Source organism: Neofelis nebulosa, chromosome 4, assembly GCF_028018385.1.
Source record: "Neofelis nebulosa isolate mNeoNeb1 chromosome 4, mNeoNeb1.pri, whole genome shotgun sequence".
Classification (NCBI taxonomy): Eukaryota; Metazoa; Chordata; class Mammalia; order Carnivora; family Felidae; genus Neofelis; species Neofelis nebulosa.
Genome location: NC_080785.1, coordinates 146,251,522 through 146,270,760, shown reverse-complemented (window position 1 = coordinate 146,270,760; position 19,239 = coordinate 146,251,522). Strand labels below are relative to the sequence as shown.

The 19,239-nt window shown below is 41.8% G+C and overlaps 1 protein-coding gene across 12 annotated transcripts in view; it reads right to left on the bottom strand.

Annotated features, from left to right (window-relative positions):
• ERC2 (ELKS/RAB6-interacting/CAST family member 2) overlaps window positions 1-19,239 on the bottom strand; it is a 936,036-nt gene that overhangs the window by 111,389 nt on the left and 805,408 nt on the right. The gene's annotated exons all lie outside the window — the stretch shown is intronic.

Below are 19,239 nucleotides of genomic sequence, written 5' to 3'. Positions count from 1 at the left end.
CAGGGAAACTGGGAAAGAGGACTCTTTCAGAAACTTCGTACATTCAAGTTAAGGGACTGTACCCGCAGGGTAAAAGCCAGATGAGCATCATCATGTCACTTCTACAAGCATGCTTTTCTTCTCTCCCTCCGTGCCCTGACTTTCAAGTTTAGCATTTTAGCTGTTTTTCTTGGTTTGTGCCCTACCACCCAGAGGAAAAGTTCTGAGAACTCTGTACCAATTAGAGTTAAATTGGAAAAGCAAAGTAAAACAAAACCAAAAGACTTGGGTGGGGGGTTGTACAGCAAGGTGGTCCCATTCAAGACATAAAAGTAGGGTGAGGGGCACCTCAGTCAGTGGAGCATGTGACTTGATCTTGGGGTTGTGAGTTTGAGCCCCATGTTGGGTGTAGAGATTAGTTTAAAAAAATCTTAAAAAATTAAAAGTAGGGTGAATGGACATTGCCTCTCTAAGAGGTTACTTCACAATATGTATCCATGCAGATATGGACCTTCCCTTTTAGGAATTTATTAAAAAAAATTATTGGACACATGCATAAAGGTAAAACCCAAAGTGCTACATCATTCTAATAGGAAACATTTAAAAAGCGCTAAGTGTTCATCGTTAAGGACTAGTTAAATAACACAAAATTCTATCATTAAAATGATGCTGTAGGTATATATCCATTAATGTGGAAACGTGTCCGACACACAATGTTAAGTTCAAAAAGCAAGTTATAAAAAAAACATTTACAATATGATTTCTTTCTTCTTTTTTTAAGAGGCTAGATACAGAAAAAAAGACTGGGAAGACACATTATGTCACCAAAATGTTAGTATTTCTGGACGATGGAATTCTTTTGCAAAGACTTCTGAATTATTTGAAATCTTTAATAATAAAAAGGCATTGCCTTTAAAATCAGTTTTAAAGCACTGAAGCCAAACAATAAAACATCCCACTACCAGCACCACTGGATCAATAGGAAGACAATCACATCTGAAATAACTTACGGAAAGATCCAGCTTTCCCTCCTCAAGGAGATATGAGTAAAGAACATTAAAGGATTTGGTCTTGATTTATCGGCACATATAATTGTTGTTCAAGTGTATTCTCCAACGAGATGAAAATGAATGGCAAACCACAAGTGGGCTCCAACCCCCAGAGGGCCTATTTCCCAGGGGGCCCACGCTTGTCTCGTCAGCGTACAAACACTGAGAGCGCCTCTATTATGCTGACCCGTTCCACTCAATAAAACAAGAGGAGCTCTAGTGTAGGTGCTTGCCAAATGAAAAATCTGAAGCACTATTTTTCTATTAAAATCTCATCCATGTTTTTCCTATTGGAACCTGGAAACTGGACAAATTCTGAAGGAATCCAAAGGAATTTCTTTAGAAAAGAATTCTGTTAACACCAAAAGCTCCCCAAGCACTACACCAAGCAAATGCTAGGTTGCATTATGCTGAAATGTAAAAGCAGGGGTTCAAACCCAAAATGATGTGTCCTTCACACCAGGCTTTGTGTATATCAGAGCTTATGCGTTTGTACACTTATCCTCATACGTTTCTGCACCTCCCCTCCTTCATAATTTCATAATCAGTTCCAGATTTCCTATTTCTTCCACATTGTAAAGCATGGAATTTTGGATCTGGAAGATGCAAGGTTTAAAGGTACAGAAGTACAGTGGAAAGTATGATAAAAATAAAACTAAAATTGAAGTTTTGTTTCATACCCACTGAGAAGTAAGGAATTGAGTGTATGTCTCAGGGTCCATTTGACCCCTCAGAAACAGAACATGCACATGTGCAAGAATTTCACGTGCAAAATGGACCCTTTGGTTGGGACCCTTTGGATGGAGGAAGCTCTGGGAAGCAAAAAGGGTTTGTCCATGCTATAATACATCAGTGACAGGTAAGACTGCCAAAGCACTGTAATGCCACTCTCGAAATTCAGAACTCTGTCCCTGGCAGCCAAAAGACCAGGTTAATCTAGGATAAACTTCATCTCTGGAGTTCAAAGACAACTGGCCTCTCTATGGGTTTCAATTGGAGGCTTCTTTGAAGGATCGTTCTCAAATTCATTAAAGAATTTTCACTGACTTCACAGACTTTGGCATTAAATAGATAACTTGAGCTCTTCATTGCCCAGCAAAATGCCTGTTCACCTTTGAAGCTCTGCAAATTGGGATTAAGTTGGCTGTTTACCTTTTACCTCAAAGATGACTCCTCCACTCCATTGATCACTGAGTCCAGGGCAATCACCTGGTTGATCAATGATATCAAATTTATCTCTATAATGTGTCTTTTTAAAAACACACATCCTCTCATGGGATGGTTTTGTTATGATTTTTGCTTCACATGTAATAGGACTGCTTGATATCAATGCTTTCTCTTCATAGAAAACTTCAGGAAATACATTATGTTTTAAAACGCAAGTTTAATTTTCAACTAACTTGAACGATCCGTGGAATTTTCAGATGCATGCATTCATTTTAGAATTCTGCCTTGAATTTCACCTACTCAAATGCCGTAGAGGCCGAGGCATCTCATCAGATCCTGGTGTGCTCTTTGGTGCGGCATTTACTTGCTTTTCACAATGACTCTGCACATTCCAAAGAGGGCTCAGCATAAACACATACACCAACCAGCCTTCAGCTTACACCCTCTAACTCCACCGTCTGCTTCCTGCACACCCCATAATCTAAAACATCTCTTCTTCGCAGGTATATGGTCTTGGATTTGTCACGGTGAACGCGAGACTTTACAAGGCCAATAAAATGACAGCTGCACAGAGGGGACGGGGTGGCTTTTTACCGACTCTGAAACACCACTGCCTTTAACTCCCAGGGATCAGGAACTTGAAAGCAGTCTGATTCACTTAGCTCTGTGTTTGTCATAAAGTTAAGGCTAATCAGATTTCCCCCAACTTGCAGCCCTATCTTAAATCCCCAAGCTTCTCCTATGCAAACTTAACTGATGGAAGATGTGATTATGCCTTCTCAGGTCATAAATTCTAGATATTTATAACATAACTGTTGTCATTTAGGTCAATTAAGATGCTTTTACTGGCTCAGAGCAACTACCTATGGGGCTTGTCCAATACCCTGACAGTGGTTTATGACCCTTAGGGTGATTTTATCTCATAGGGATATGAAAGATGGCTGCATGTGAAAATGGTCAGGAGGCTCTTGAAGAATTTTCCCCATACTGTGATCATGCCCATTTCCACCCTGTTCCTGGAAGCTCAGACCCCTTCCTTATCCATAAAGACCACTCTCTGACTCTAAAACTTCCCCTACAGTTGGCTTCTTTGATCACCTTTTCTCTCCCAAAGACCAGAGAGGGAGATAACACCTCCTGAGACACTCTATGATAAAACTCCCAAGTGGTGGGCTGGCCAAACACCCCTCTGGGAAATGCCAGACTTCCACATACATAAAATGTCCCTGAAGACTAGTGTGTTTGACTTTTCACATGGGGCCAACTGCTCCTTCATGAAAGGCAGGATAGAGTGGCAACAAAGAAAGAATGGAATATATTTGGGGATTTCATGTAGATAGGTTTCAGCTTCTCCCTCTCCACTGTGAAATATCACTCATCTTCCCTTGGGGCTTCTATTTTCAACAAGGCCTCTGGGTACCCACTATATTTCAGGCACTGTGCTAGGTGATGCGGAGATCAAGAAACTCTGAGGCTGGAGACACCAGTACATTAATAATTATAATACAAAGTGTTAACAGGTCATGCACAGCAAATTCTAGGAAGCAGTGAGAAGTGGCATTTCCACTTTTGTAGGGGAGGGAGATGGCCAGGGAAGGTTCCTTGGGGAAAAGAATTCCTTGTCTGAAGCTTAGAAATGTAGGGAGACAGCTAGACCAAATGGGGGAGAAGGAAGAGCCTTACCAGCAAGGAGAGCAGCAGCCAAGACATGGATTTGAGGAAGGCAGAGGATGTGCGAGAACGCCAAGTGGGTCAGCGTTCCAGAGCATCACGTGCCCAATGGGCAGTAGTGACAGCCGAGACTAGGAGGCATAACCAGGACAAGACACTGTGGGGTTTGTCCCAGAATCACATAGGATCACCGTTCTTGTTCAAAGGAGACCTGATAAAATGGCTCCCTTTTCCCAAAACCAGCTAGAAGTAGTTGAGTGAGAATGATTTCTTTTTCTTACCCAAATCTATGTTCTCCTTCAGCATCAACAGCTGCCATTGTAAAATCCCCCAATCTAACTTGACAAAGTTAACTCTTTGAAACTCTAGTCACACCGCTCTTGGTGGAAACCACTTTGCTTTTGATTACGATTCCAACTTCTGTTTGTAGAATCCAGGGAAAACATCCAACATTCTACCTTGTAAACATATACTAAGTGCTGATTCCATTCAAGGTACTGTCTTGGGGATGAGTCAGAGATGTAGTGGGGGAGGTGTTACCCAGTATACAGTATGATTTGGAGGTACACAGTGACACGCCCCGAATCTTAGAATTTAAAGGCCTTTTATTAACGTGATTTTTTCTTGCATTTCTGATGATGATAATTTGGTTGGATTTAGCAAAAAAAAAAAAAAAAAAAAAAAAAATCCCCGAAAGCACAACACTTACTAGGCAAAAGGAGAGCACTAAAGTGGAAAACATGTTAGAGCAACAACATTTGCAAGTTTGCTGTATGGGAAAATGCAAGCTACCAGCAATTTCCCAAAATTAGCTACTTAAACGTACTACAGAGATCCAGGGTCAGAAATGACAGTGTCACAAATTTCTCACAACAAAACTGTACTTCATTTTCAAGAGTTTTATGGAAGTTTTTGTTGCTGTTAAAAAGTTAAAATACTCAACTTTGTTTGTTTACATTCTACCTTGTTCCCAAAAGGATTAAAGCATTTAATGCCAAATAGAAAAGGCTCTTATTACTGGAGAAGGGGAGTGAGGGCTTGAGTTACACCCACCATGCAAAGGTCAGGTTGGCTCCAAGTGGGATTGGAGAGTGCCGATAAAACTCAGAAAACTTTTCTAAAACCTAGCACACAATCTCCAGCTGGTGAGTGACAGGGGAGGGGAGAGGCTGAGAACCCAGTTCTAGAGGGAGTCTGAGAACCATGAGCTGCATAAAATCCCAAACAAAAAGTTCACACTCTGTCATTTGTTCTCTAGGTCTGGAAGTGTATTGACATGTATTTGGCCCATCAGACAGTGTAAGGGGCACAGTGCAGCATGGAGGCCCTGGATTCACTGCCTAGCTTGCATAATGGTTTTAACACCTGAGCGAGTTGCCTAATATCTCAGTCCCTCAGTTTCTTCACCTGAAAATGATGCTACCAGCAGTCTTTACCTCAGAGGACTGTTGTGAAGATTACAAGAATTAATACATGTAAACAGTGCCTGGTGCATATTAAGTGGTCAAAACTGTTAGCTACAATTACTATTGTCTAGTCCTCTGTTAAGCACAGCGAGAACAACAGAAATAAAGACCACTGCTTTGCCATAAGGAACTTCTAGTCTAGCTGGAGACAAGAAGGCCGTAGGGGAAATTACAGTGATAAAAAAAAAGGGAATCCTGGGGAAAACTGAGTTAGGACATTCTAAGAGCCTCAGGAGGTCAGGAAAAAGAGAGATAATGACATTTTCAAAAATTTTCAGGAGGCTTAAAGGATTATATCTAGGCTGAATCCAATAGGTAGGATTCAGACAGAAAATAGGGCATTTCAGACAATGGCAAACAATACTCAAGAAGACATGGAAAGAAAAATGAACACTATATATTTTTAGAAGAGGAAAAAATATCTCATTATCTGGGAGTGGTGGAAAATTCATAAAAACTTCCCCAGGGGACCCATTTGGGAGGAATATGAGGACTGAGTAGAGGTAGTTGAACCTAATGTGGTTGGAAACAAGAGGAACTGGCAACCTTTCATCATGGGAGGGGCACAGAGAAAGTGTTTCAGGAAGGTGAACCTGGCTGAGGCACTCAGGTTGGACGGGCTACGAAAGTTCTGAGTCAGGGAGGCCACCAAGAGGCCACGGGAAGGGTGAGGTCCTGTGGCAGAGGACAGATAAGAAGTGGAGCATGATAGAGGCACTCTGGTCAATGACTAGGCATCTGGACATGAGGTCTAAATGCCCTGGATACAGAGTCCCATAGGATGGGTTTGAGGCCCAGCTCTGCCACTCAGCAGCCCTGAGCCCAGGGGACAGACTCTTTGTTAAGTTCAGCTTCCTCCCTTGCAAAATAGAAGCACAAATGCTTACTTCCTAAGGATGAAATGTACTTAGCATGACACCTTGCTCATCCTAAAGTGGTTAAAAAAAAAGTAACCATTTATTTGGTGTTGGTATGATAAAGAAGGAATTAAAAACAAGAGGCAAGAAAACAGAGGTTCTACACCCAGTCCCTAAGCCACTGAAGGAGACACAGCCTTGGTTACTTTCTGGCTTGTTCTTCAGGAGACCTCATTAACATTTAACATCATCCATTTAATGCCTCATAGACAAACAGAAGTGTCAGTATGAATGGAGAGTCGTGTACTCTTTAATAATAAAGATACTAATAAAGTATCCCCTTTATTACATACCTAACTCATTTCCATCTCACCATGGAAACCAAGTCTTCCCAAAAACATGAGGCCAAAGGCAAATGGTGATAACTTTATTTCATTTAAAAGAAATGGTTTAAGATGAAAAAAAAAAGGGGTAAGTACCTTGCACTTTATTTCATAAGAAAAGGGAGGAAAAAAGATGACACATTGTACCAGTGATTACCTGCCCATTTTAAGCCCTGTCAGCAGCACAAAGACTTAAAGCAAAGCTAAATCCAGGCACATTATTCCTTTAAGCCCTTGTGATAACTCAAGGGGACTGAAAGGCAGGTCTGTGTTTCTACAGGAGGCTTGTGGTGGGTTCAGAAACTTTTAAAGAAGTGCCCTATTATCTCAGGTAGGTGTGTTCTGAAGAATTTAAACTGAATGTACTTTTGTTTTAGTTCCCAAGAAATGTTCCTCACCAACCTAACTTTCCCAAAGTCCATCTTGCACAATGCAAATTGCAGAGGTAAGCTGTGCTTGACTTAGTAAGTCTGGAATGAATAGCTAAGGAAGTGGATAACACAAGGAAATTCTTCATCAGCATGCCTTTTTGACCCTTGCAGAACTGTCCTTGATGGCTCCGAGCATGCAAGCATTTACTTCCATATTGGGCGATATTTGTAGACAAAGTTTTGAGAAAAGCCACAAAAATCAAAGGACATCAGGCAAAATGACTTGCTGCTGATCACTGCTGATGGTCAGCTCTGGTGGTCACCAGTGTAAGGACTTTAGACCCATCAAGAAATCAGCAGGAGGCAGATGATGGAGTAATTTCCCCAAGTCTTCTAAAGATATTCACTGAGGAATGGCCCCTCCAATCCATACACCCTCCTAGAGTATAAAATGCCTGAGCAATTATCCTTTCTTCCATCTTTTACACATGTAACTGACTAATATTATGACACAAATGCACTTTTACTACTCAGCTGGCCTTCTTACTGAATACAGCCAAAGCCAGTGATGACTTTGATTACAGAAGAAAATAAATGGCTTCTCACGGTCCTTTGGATAAAGTGGCATTGGAAAAGTAACTTCTACCAGATGCATGGTACAGAAGAATTGCTCCTGCTGACCAAAGACATAAAACCAAAAGAAAAATACTTTTAGCTAGCACAGACGGTCCACAAGCACGCGTAACTTATCTGTGCATAAGAGCACAGTTTGTACAGTCTCTTGGACCTGGAGTTCTGTTCAACACATGAGAACCATGTGACCTCTGGGCAAGTAACAACATCTCTGAGTTGCAGTTCCTAGCCTTTAAAAGGAAGTCAATATTGGGGTGTCTGGGTGGCTCAGTCAGTTAAGTGTCCAACTCTTGGTTGGGTCATGATCTCGCGGTTCGTGGGTTTGAGCCCCACTGCTGTGCTGACAGTATAGAGATTGCTTGGGATTTTCTCGCTCTCCCTCTCTCTCTGCCCCTCCCCTGCTCACTCACACATACACACACACACACACACACACACTCTCTCTCTCTCTCTCTCTCTCTATCAAAACTAAATAAAATAAACATTAAAACAGGAAGTCCATATCTACCTACCTCATAGGACATTATGCATGTCAAATAGACTAATGCATATAAAGCAGTTAGATTATGCCTGACATGTGAGAATTATTCTATAAATTCTATAAATATCAGCTATTGCTACTAATATAAAATCAAGAAAAGCACAACCTCTACCCCCACTGGACAGTGTTATTTTTTTTCAACGTTTATTTTTTTTTTTATTTTTTGGGACAGAGAGAGACAGAGCATGAACAGGGGAGGGACAGAGAGAGAGGGAGACACAGAATCGGAAACAGGCTCCAGGCTCTGAGCCATCAGCCCAGAGCCTGACGCGGGGCTCGAACTCATGGACCGTGAGATCGTGACCTGGCTGAAGTCGGACACTTAACCGACTGCGCCACCCAGGAGCCCCAGTGGACAGTGTTATTATTCAGGGCTACGAGTAGATTCTTTTCAGTGGAGAAACTGTCCCTAAATGAGATAGGAACAAATCATAATTTGGCTTCCTCTCCATAATACTGTTGAGTCAACTGCTTCTCCAGCAATTTCCCTTTCCTCTGGGTCTATTTAACAACCATAATTAGTAGAGCAAATCAGACTGGTCATATAAGTGATTTGATATTGTCACTTTATTTATTTATTTATTTAAAATTCTTAAATGTTTATTTATTGTTGAGAGAGAGAGAGAGAGAGAGAGAGAGAGAGAGAGAGAGAGAGAGAATGAGTGGGAGAGGGGCAGAGGGAGAGGGAGAGGGAGACACAGAACCTGAAGCAGGGTCCAGCCTCCGAGCTGTCGGCACAGAGCGCAATGCAGGACTCAAACTCATGATCTGTGAGATCATGACCTGAGCTGAAGTCGGAGGCTTCACGGACTGAGCCACCCAGGAGCCCTGATATTATCACTTTAATACTTGGAAGCTATAAATGTGCAGACAAGATTAGCGGGAGGATGGGTGATTTAGAGTCTGGAGTAATGGGACCATGGAACTGCCTAGACCCTTAGAAACCTTTTAGTTTAACTGTTTCAGGGTATAGATAGCAAGAAAGTGTCTTGCCTTGAGGCATAGGACATGGAAAGGACAGAGGAAGGACTAACATTCTCATCCAGGACTTTCTGGATGAGAAGTCCTCATCCAGGACTTCTGCCACTTTTAATTCAAGACATTAGCTGTTCCGTGGAGTTTTAGTAGAACATGACTATAAAATTATCTTGACTTGATTTGGTGAGGAGGAAGGAGGTAGGGTCATAGTTTAGCTATGGATTCAGTCCCTTCAATGGTTACTAATATATCCAGGCTTGCTTCTATTTTATTTTGAATCAGTTTGGAAATGTTTATTTTCTTCCAGGAAATTTCTTATTGTACCTGGCTTTTCAAATACATCAGCACTAAATTACTCATAATACCTTTTATGATAATAAAAAAAGTCCCTACTCTGTAGTCATGTCCCTATTTTCTTCCTAATGGAGAATTTTGTATCTTCTTTTCTTTCTCTCTCTTATTTACCCTGGATTAAGGTTAGACTATAGAAGAGATGTTCAACTCAATTTTCTGCCACAATGGAAATCTTCCATTATGTGCTTTGTACAATATGGAAAGATCTGCACTACCCAATACTGTGGCACTAGCCACTAGCTCAGTGTGGTTATTGAGCCCTTGAAACATGACTAGTGTGACTGAGGAAATGATGTAAAACTTTATTTAATTTTAATTAATTTAAATTTAAATAGTCACATGTGGCTAGTGATTACCATATTAGACTCTCTCTTTCTCTCTGTGTCTCTCTCTTTCTCTCTATATATATGTATAATCTTTTCAAAGATTTAGCTTTATTTTTGTGGATCATTTCTTCTTCTTATTGTTGTTGATATTTTCTATTTTATTTACGTATGCCTTTGACTTTTTAAAAAATTTCCTTCCTTTTTACTTATGTTTACTCTTTTTTTTTTTTTAGTCTGACTGTCATCAGCCAAGAAACAGACCTATGCAGGGTTCTACTGAGGCCTGAATTCCTTCTTCTTTGGATTCAAGTCCCAGAGGCTTAGTAGGAAAGGTCTGCACAAAGGTGACTGAAGAGAGAAGATGAAAAGCTGAAGGCCTCCCAGATGAAAGCCAAGCCAGAAACCTGGCTGTTAAGAATATTTTCTCTCCTCCAAAAAATGAATTAGTTGAATCCAATGTGACACTCAAAGGAAAATCAAAATGCTTGAAGAGCAGGTTGTGGACTTGAACTCCCATGTAACTGGATTCCTCCTTGGGACTTACGGCTCTGACACATGATACTCTATAGAAAGGGTCCTGTTAGCCTTACTGAAATCTGGACACCATGGGCCTTTTTTATATGGGGAATTTTAAGATAAACGGAGTTGAGAACTAGGAGCTTAGTTATCCAGGGATTTCTGCCATTTGGGACTATGAACTAGGGGCTGAAGCAGCAGGGGAAAAAAAAAAAAAGCACATGAACTACTGTGAAGGGACAAAAGGGACTCCCTCCTTTTACCTGGAGGGAGTCAGTCTCCAAGCTTGAAGATGAGAACCATCCTCCAAAAACCAAGAAATAATTACAGTTCTAGTACCCCAGGCCTTGCTGCCAAAATGCAATATATATCGTGAAGCTTGATGCCAGAAGGGATGCCAGGGCCATGAGGTGATGGGGAGGCCGAGTCTTCCAGAGATGGTCAGAAGCCACTGAGTGATGAACTCTGGAAAGCTAGGCTGCTTTTGCTTTGATGCCTAGGGATAGTAGGAAGGGGAGAAGCTTACCCCAAAGGGGCCATAAAATGCCAGAAATAGAGGGAATGAACCTGAAATGCTGAAACTTATGGTGAACTGGAGAGTACTTCGGGTAAAGTTAGCCCATGATTTTGAGTTTTCCTGTTGATTTTACTAGAGTTATTCAAGGTTTCTTATAATATTCATTGCTTCTTGCAACTTTGGGATTGTATTCTAAATTTCGAAAGAATCCCAAATGCTTACATTATGTAATTATATGTAGAGAGCTACAGATTAAGGTATTAGCTGTTCCCTGATAATTTATCTATTAAACAATAGTGCCAGGAACTATGCCAGGGGCTGGGCTCACAAATGGTCAACCATACAGATAAAGGTACTTCTCATGGATGAATGGATATTCTACTGAAGACAGGCAGACACTGTCACAAATAATATAATTCACATAGTGGCAGGTGCTCTTGAGAGCACAAAATAGGGGGATGTGACAAGGAGGGCCTGGAGGGGAAAAATACTTTTCCCTGGAGGGAAGAGACTTCCAATGATGTGGCCAGGGAGGGCCTCTTCTGGCTGTAACAGTTAAGTGGAGACCTGCATGATAAAGAGCTAGTCTTACAAAGATGGAGGGGAATGGGTTCCAGACACAGAAGACAACAGGTTCAGAGGTCCTGATGTGGAACTAATCTTGGCGTGTTGGGGAGCAGAAGGAAAATCAGAGTTCCAGAACTGTTGTAAACCAGGGCATGTTGATAAGAAAGGCAGTGAAAGAGGCATACAGGGGCCAGACCAGAGGGGCTCTTGAGAGTCAGAGTAAGGGCTCTGGACTAATTAAGTGTTCATGAAATATGTGAAGGCACTCTCCTAAAGTATATTGTCAGCTAGGGCAGTTTCTATACTTCCATATTGACCCTCAAAGCACAGTAGACCCTAACCTGGGTGATTTTTCCCCAAAGAAAGGGCAGATTAGATGGGTGCTTTTTGCTCAATGAGTTGGGCAAGAAACCGAGGTCTTCCAAGAGCTCTCCATGTGTCTCTGACCATTAAAGACACTACTGTAGGGGCTTCACAGAGTTCGGGGGCCTCCTGGTGGGCACACAATCAGCTTGGGTAGGCCCAAACCTGTTGGCAATCATTCCTGCTTCTGTCTCTGAGTTTTACACAAATATTTTTTTCCCCCTTCTGCCACTGGGAAAAGTACATAAAAATAGGTGTGCCACTTGAAAATTAAACAGAGGGTAAATACGCAGAGCAGCTGGGCTGTGATCTAGATAACACCGGAGAATCTAAGAGTGGGAAGTCACGTAACATAAGAATAAGAAAGAAAGAAAGAATCATGGCAGTAATGATCGGTTTGGAAAAAAAAAAAAAATAGATGGAAAGAATTTGGAAGGTAACAACTTCCAGATGGTCCTGGTGGTGGAGATAGCTATATATAGAGAAAGAGGGGCTAATTAGTTCCTGGGCCGAGGCCCCAGTTTCTGTTAAGTGAGTGATTGTTTCGTGGTGGTTTAGCTCAATGCTAGGGGACACACACCACATTGCGAGTAAATTAAGTATTTGGGTTTTTTTCCAAGCAGTGGGAATTGCCTAACCTTAATACAATTAATTAAGACTCAATGAATGTTTAATTTAGTTCTGGTGCTTGTACCAGGGACACAATGGGCTCTTTGTTTTGGCCAAGACTCCTAAATATTGGAAAAAGGGAGGCAGGCTGAAAGAGAGCAAGGGTTAGTCAATAGCTTTTCCCCAAATGCTCAGATGCACAAGTTGGTTTCCAAATGTAACAGCCAATTCAACGAAACCCAAGAGATTGCCTTAGAAGGAGGCTGTGGACCTTCCAGGAGAAAAGAAAAAATATTGCCTCACGCCTCTGGGTTGGCATCAAAAGTTACAAGTTAGTCTTTCAAACACCCTCTCTAAAACTCTCACTCTGCCAACTAAATGGACCATCTTTATAGTGCATGCTCAACTAAATTCTCACTTGGTTTCTTCCTACTTTCAAGTCAGGAACCCTTGCAGTGAAAAGAAGGCTTGAGAAAATTTAGGAGTTAGGAAGAATAGTTGGAATGCTGAATACTTCCAGAAGACTGTAACCAAATGGACCACTTTTGGCTGGCTACCAACCATCACCTGACAGGCGGCTAGACAAACATGTGGGGATTTTTATCACTATCAAATCCACACTATTGGCTCCTAAGAGAATTCCACAAAGAACAACAATAATAAAAAGTGCTTCTGTTTACTGTGCATCTACTGTGCATCAGCCCCATGTGTGGTGTTCCATGTAGATTATCTCATTAAACTTTCACAATAACAAGTGGTCAGCATTCTTATCATCCCCTGTGGAACATGTGTAGGAGCTGAAGCTTTGAGATATTAAGTCCTTTGCTCAGGGTCTCATAGCTAGCAAACGAAGGAACTGGGATTGCAACCAAGGATGCTTGACCTTCAAGCCTTTACTAACTCTTGCTCACGCCTGATACTGTGCTGAGTTACTCTCTAGGTGAACTCCCATTGGGTGGATGAGCTAGAGGGATTGCCAAACAGCTGGCTGTCTCTATACACACCAGCAAAGGAAGCCTCAACATTTTAGCCAGAGAGCAAATGCCTGCTGTGTGCCCATTTACACACCAACTTGCAAAGTTGGCAAGTGGTGGGAACTACTGGTAGAACAATGGCTTCACATCCCAATCAAATTGGATAGGAGAACTAACTGGTTAGAGATTATAAGAAAGGAGGCCCATGGCATGGATCCCTGTGAGGCTCCAGTCATTTTTTTTCTTGAATCTGGTCCTGTTCATTCTTAATCCATTGCTGGAAGGCTGTCAGTCTCTGGGAGACAGGGTGAGATGGAGGTAAGGAGGCAAAGATTATCGGCCCAAATTCCCATCTCTCCATTCTCTTAAGTTTGGTTTCAGTGGAAGCCCAAGGGGTGGCCCAAAGACACCTAGTTTGGCCAAGGATCAATTATCCCTCACCTTCACCTTATCCTATGGGACCTTTAGCAGCCTGAGATGATTACAGTCCTAACCTAGAACTTTAAGACTACTCAGAAAATGTAACTCATCTAAACTATCATTAAATTATAAAATTTAAAGTAGAACGTTAAAGATAATTTAGATCAATATCATCTCACTCCCAATTATCATTGACCTACAACCACGATCCTTAATACAATTCTGTGGAAGAAAGGGAGAGAAGAAAAGAAGTTGGTTAGCTAGCTAAGTTTCTAAGAGGTTTAATGACTTATGAAGGGTTACCAGGTAAGTGGCAAAGCCAGGACAAGAACACAAGTATGCAAATAGTATGTGGCCTTCCCATTATATCATCCTGCCACTATTTTTCTTTCCTGAGTATCCATAAGTTGTCCATTTGTGCATCCATCCAGTTAAGAGAATCCTTATTACTTACTATCTGCTAGGTCTTGGTAAGTGCAAACATGAGTAACTCCCCTCTTTTTCGGTCTTTTGTGAGCTCTAAGACAGATAACTGATGTTTAGAACTGTGCCTGGCCTACCATTCAAATATTTGCTAAAGAGATGCATGAAAGCACCCAGATTCACACAATTCAGGGCAGACTGTAAGGAGCCACAAATACCCCAACAGTGGGAAGAGTACCTGAGGCAGAAAAGGCATTCCATAATATTTACTGAATGAACAAATGAGTGAATAAGTAAATGAACCAAAATGAGTCCAGCATAATCGGCACTGCTAGGCTTTCAGAACACTAGGTAGTAGTGTCTGTGGAGAGAAATTACTCCCTCACATGACCTTTTCTAAGGGGTCTTGTGTCAGTTCAGGAGCTAAGGTCTCTGGAATCTTACAAGACTCTGAAAGGCTTACATTAGAACCCAGCTCTGCCACCTGATCTCCACATGTTCTTGGACAAGTGTTAGCACTTTATCCTCTCTGATTCTTGCTCTACAGGAGGGCAAAGTAGTAGAACCTGCCTTGTCAGGCTACTGGGAAAATTAGAAGGTAGTAAAGTAAAATTCTTAAGAAATACAAGTGATTCCTACCAGGAATTCTTGTCCATTTTCACTAAAAGCTTTTCTACTTTATCCACCCATCCATTTACTATTTGCATTTCCTATTTACTAGGCATTATCTTAGCACTGGTAAATAGTTAATAGAAACATTAACACACTCAATTCTCCTAATAACCCTACGAGTCAGGCACTATTATCTCTCATTTTACATACAAGGAAAACAAAGAGCCAAGAGGTTACATGACTTGCTAGAGTCACACAGTGAGAAAGTGGCTGAGCTGAGATTCTCATGGAGGCAGCCTGGCCCCAGAGTCTGTGCACTTGGCCACCATGCTATGTTGCTTGCCAACAATGGAAAGAGGCTCACCTGCTGTCTCCTGAAAACAGGATGGTCTTTTCACCACGATCCCTGCATGGTTCAAAACTCAGGGACAGTCACTTCCAGGAGACTAGCACCTCACACTTAAAAAAAAAAAAGTGATCATGAAATGGGTGTATCAGCTTGGCAAGGCATAGCTCTGAACTCAACTTGGCAGAGGAGTGGTGTAGCTCACTGAACAGCACCAAGACACCAGTCACTGGTACTCACCACCTGGATCTCCTGCGATGCCACCAGGTTTGACAATATGGTTTCCCCTACACAACACAACTGGGTTGGTGCCGAAAGCACCAGATGTCCAGACAACTCTGGTGGCATTTTGCACTTTGAAAGATTCAGTCACTGCCTCCTGCATTATCTTCCTCCTGCGTTATCTTGTTCTATACACTCGAGGTCTTCATCTTCCTAATTGTATTTATAGCAATAATAATAGTCTTTATTCTGTAGCAGTACAAGCCAGAATTTTCACATTATCTCATTTAACCTTGTAACAACCCCACTATTACGTGTTGCTGTCCACATCTTAAAAATGCTGTTCAGAGTTTCCTTTATTTGCCCATCTGTCCATCTGCCTAGCCCTGTTACATGCCAGGCCTGTGCCAGGCATGGGGGCTATGAAGACCAGCAAAACCAACCTGCTCCTGCTTTCATGGAGGTTATCAGCTAAATCCCACAAATAGCAGTAACATGACAAATAATATGAGGAGTAAGAAAAGGATGCCATGGGGGAGGGGGACACCTCGTGGCTCAGCTGGTTAAGCGTCTGACTCTTGGTTTCAGCTTGGGTCTTGATCTCATGATTTTGTGAGTTTGAGCCCTGCATCGGGCTCTGTGCTGACAGTGTGGAGCCTGTTTGGGATTCTCTGTCTCTCTCTCTCTCTGCCTCTCCCCTTCTCGCTTGCTCTCTCTAAATGAATAAATAAATAAACTTAAAAAAAAAAAAAAAGAAAAGAAAAGGATGCCATGGGCTATGAGACCCTAGAGTGAAGGACCTGCCCAGGCTGGGTCCAGGGAAAATTTTCCTGGGGAAGCAGGAGAAGGGCCAGAGTTAGAATTAATAGGGCCAAGGGGATGGGAGTAGGGGTGGTATGGCATGGGATGATCCAGGCAATGGGAAGAGCATGTGCACAGGCTTGGAAATAAAAAGAAGCATGAGACCTTCAGGGGCTGGGTCCTTCCCTGCCTTGGCCATGGTTAACCAGCTGGTCTTCCTGGGAGTACGGTCAGTCTTTCCACAATGCCATTTTGCCTGCCCTTTGCATTGGACACAGCTCCATGACCCTCTCTCGTGACAATAATTTTACCATTTATGGGTAAGAAATCACATGATGACAAAAAAGGATCAGGAATCCATTAACCCTTTTAAATTATTTTATATTTTATCGACCACACCAAATCTACATATATTTGAAAAAATAGTCAACTATACTATATTATTTACTTACCAGCCCGGTGGACAGCCTGGCACATTTGGAGGTTTTATAAAATAACTCCATGTTACTTGCCTATAGGTTCTGAAAATGTGGAAACTATTGGCTGGCATATGTGTCTTCCTTTACTTGTCTGTGAGCTCCTTACTTCAATGCCTTGCATATAATAGGTGTTTAACTTAACATGTGTTGATGGAGCACATACGTGCATGAATACTCAGTGGTCTCTCATTCATTAATAAATATGTATTGAGTGCCTATTATGGGCCAGGCACAGGTCTCAAACCTGGGGCTCTAGCAGTGAAAAAACTGGGGGAAGTGTCTGCCCTTATGGAGCTTACATTCTACTGAGTCCAGGAAGAATGAACACATTTCTCCTTTGATGTTCCTGCAAAGGCAAAACTAAACCTTAAAGGATTTTGTCCTTGATTCTTTTTGAGCAATACAAAGATGATTCAGATGTATATCTCTTCAATCCCCTTTCCTGTCTGGCTACAGGCCTCATTACAAACCATGCCATGCCTGGGAGTCAAGGGTCAGAGATGGGAAAGGCCATGTGTTCTGCTCACCTCCCATGTAGCCTGATAGAGGCTCTATTTGTGCTCCAGGAGCCAGGGACCTGCCACTCCAAAGACGCTTTATGAAGACGGTTTATAAGAATCTGCTCGCTGTAAGGTAACTGTCAAAAGCTGAAGAAATTGATTTTTTTGGAATATTACATTTTACGTATCCATGCATTCTCTCAAGATGTCCAATCCACAAACTGCCTGCAAGCTACTTGGGATGTATGTACACCATGCACCATGCTCCGACTATTTATTGGGACCAGCTTGCTCCATTTCTATGATCCTGCCTGTATTCTACCTATTAAATATTGTCAGTCCCGGCTGTAATATAATCCTGGCTGAGATTCACATGCAAGATGTAATCTTGACAAGCCATTTGGAATCTCTTCTAAAAAAAACGTAAAAGCCAGCATTCTTCCAGAGGAATGAATCAGTCTGATAAAAGTGTCTACAGGGGAAGCCTAATCAGTTCATATGAGAACTTGTCAGTAGACCCTCTACTTGGACCGTGAGATTAAACCGTCTTCATAAATTGTCATTAGAAGGAAGCAGGGTCCCTTCAGCTAAGATGCTCTTCTCTTATTTCCACCTTGAAACTCTGGTTTGCATTTCTGCAGGGGAGAGACACCAGCAAAAGCCACATCTGGAATGAAAACCAAAAAGATAACAAAAATCCCCCTTTTGCTCATGAATATGGTTGCTTTCTAACCTTCTAATGCAGGATGCCAGCTCTCTGCTCTCCCACAGCCGTATGGAGTTCTGAGAGGAAAAACCTGCCTCACTTTATTATTTCTTTATTTCTAAACATCCTTATTTTTGACCTCTTATCCAGTTAATCACCCGCTGATTATTTTAAAGGTATGCTAATATTTAGACAAATCCTCCAAGATGTCTCGGGTTGGAACAGGAAATGCTTTATGTCATTGTAATGTTTATTAACATTAGTGGTGAAATCATATCATTACAAGGGAAAACATTTTCAGATGATTTTTTGATATCATCTAAAGTGATCAGTGTGTGAGATCAGAACAAGGCACAATGAAGAGCCATCTCACGAGAGGCTCTGCCAAGGAAGTAGCAACTTCATTCACCTATCTCATTAATTTGCAAGAGTTTCTGTCAGAGATTTTTTTTTAAATAAACTATTCTCAATGTTTATATCTTTCTTTGCTTCTCACAGTAATCCATACTAACATGGGAGAACAAGGACAAATGTGATTCCAGTCCTGGTTCTGCCCCTTGCTGGCTAAATGACCTTGGAAAAGTCAGCCAGCTTTCCCCAGACTCCATTTCACCATTTGCAAAATGGGATAGTAACATCGCCGACTCACAACAGCTGTTACAAGTATTGAGCACATTCTCTGGGACATTGTGAACCCAGAACAATGTTTAGAGCACTTTATGGTGGATAATTATTTGTTTGATGAATGAATGAGTGGATCAGCCAATGAATCTATTCCTACCTAAACTGTAATATTCTAAGTCAGGGGTTGGCAGATTTTTTCCTGCAAAGGGCCAGAGAAGAAATATTTTAGGTTTTGGAGGCCCTGTAGTCTCTGTCATGACTACCCATCTCTGTGTTGTGCAGAAACCAGTTATACACAGTAAAGAAATGAGTATGGCTGTTTGCCCATGAAACTTTATTTGCAAAGACAGGCAGGGGACTGGATTGGGCCCACAAGCCATAGATTACATTCTAAAAGCCTAGCCCGCTAATGACAAACCAGACTGAGTCTCAAAATAAGTGTTCAGTCATGACTTATAAGCTTAGTGTTAGATCAAATCCTTCAAAGGAAAACTAAGAGGCAGTAAGACAGTCCCTCTCAGCTTCACTGCAACCATTTCCTGCACCCTGTCACACTCTCCCTACCACTGTCAGGACTCATCGTGGTCTCACAGGTATGTTGGGGCCCTTCCACCCATCTGGGGACTCATTCATCTTGTAAACCAGCCTTGTTGCACCCAACTCCCCCTTGGAACCAGGCCTCTGGAGACACCTTGGTAAGCCAAAGGTCCTCCTGGAACCCACTTTTGTATAAAATCTTCAGACATGGAGGAGGAACCTCCTCATCCGTGTCCAAGAAAAGAAAT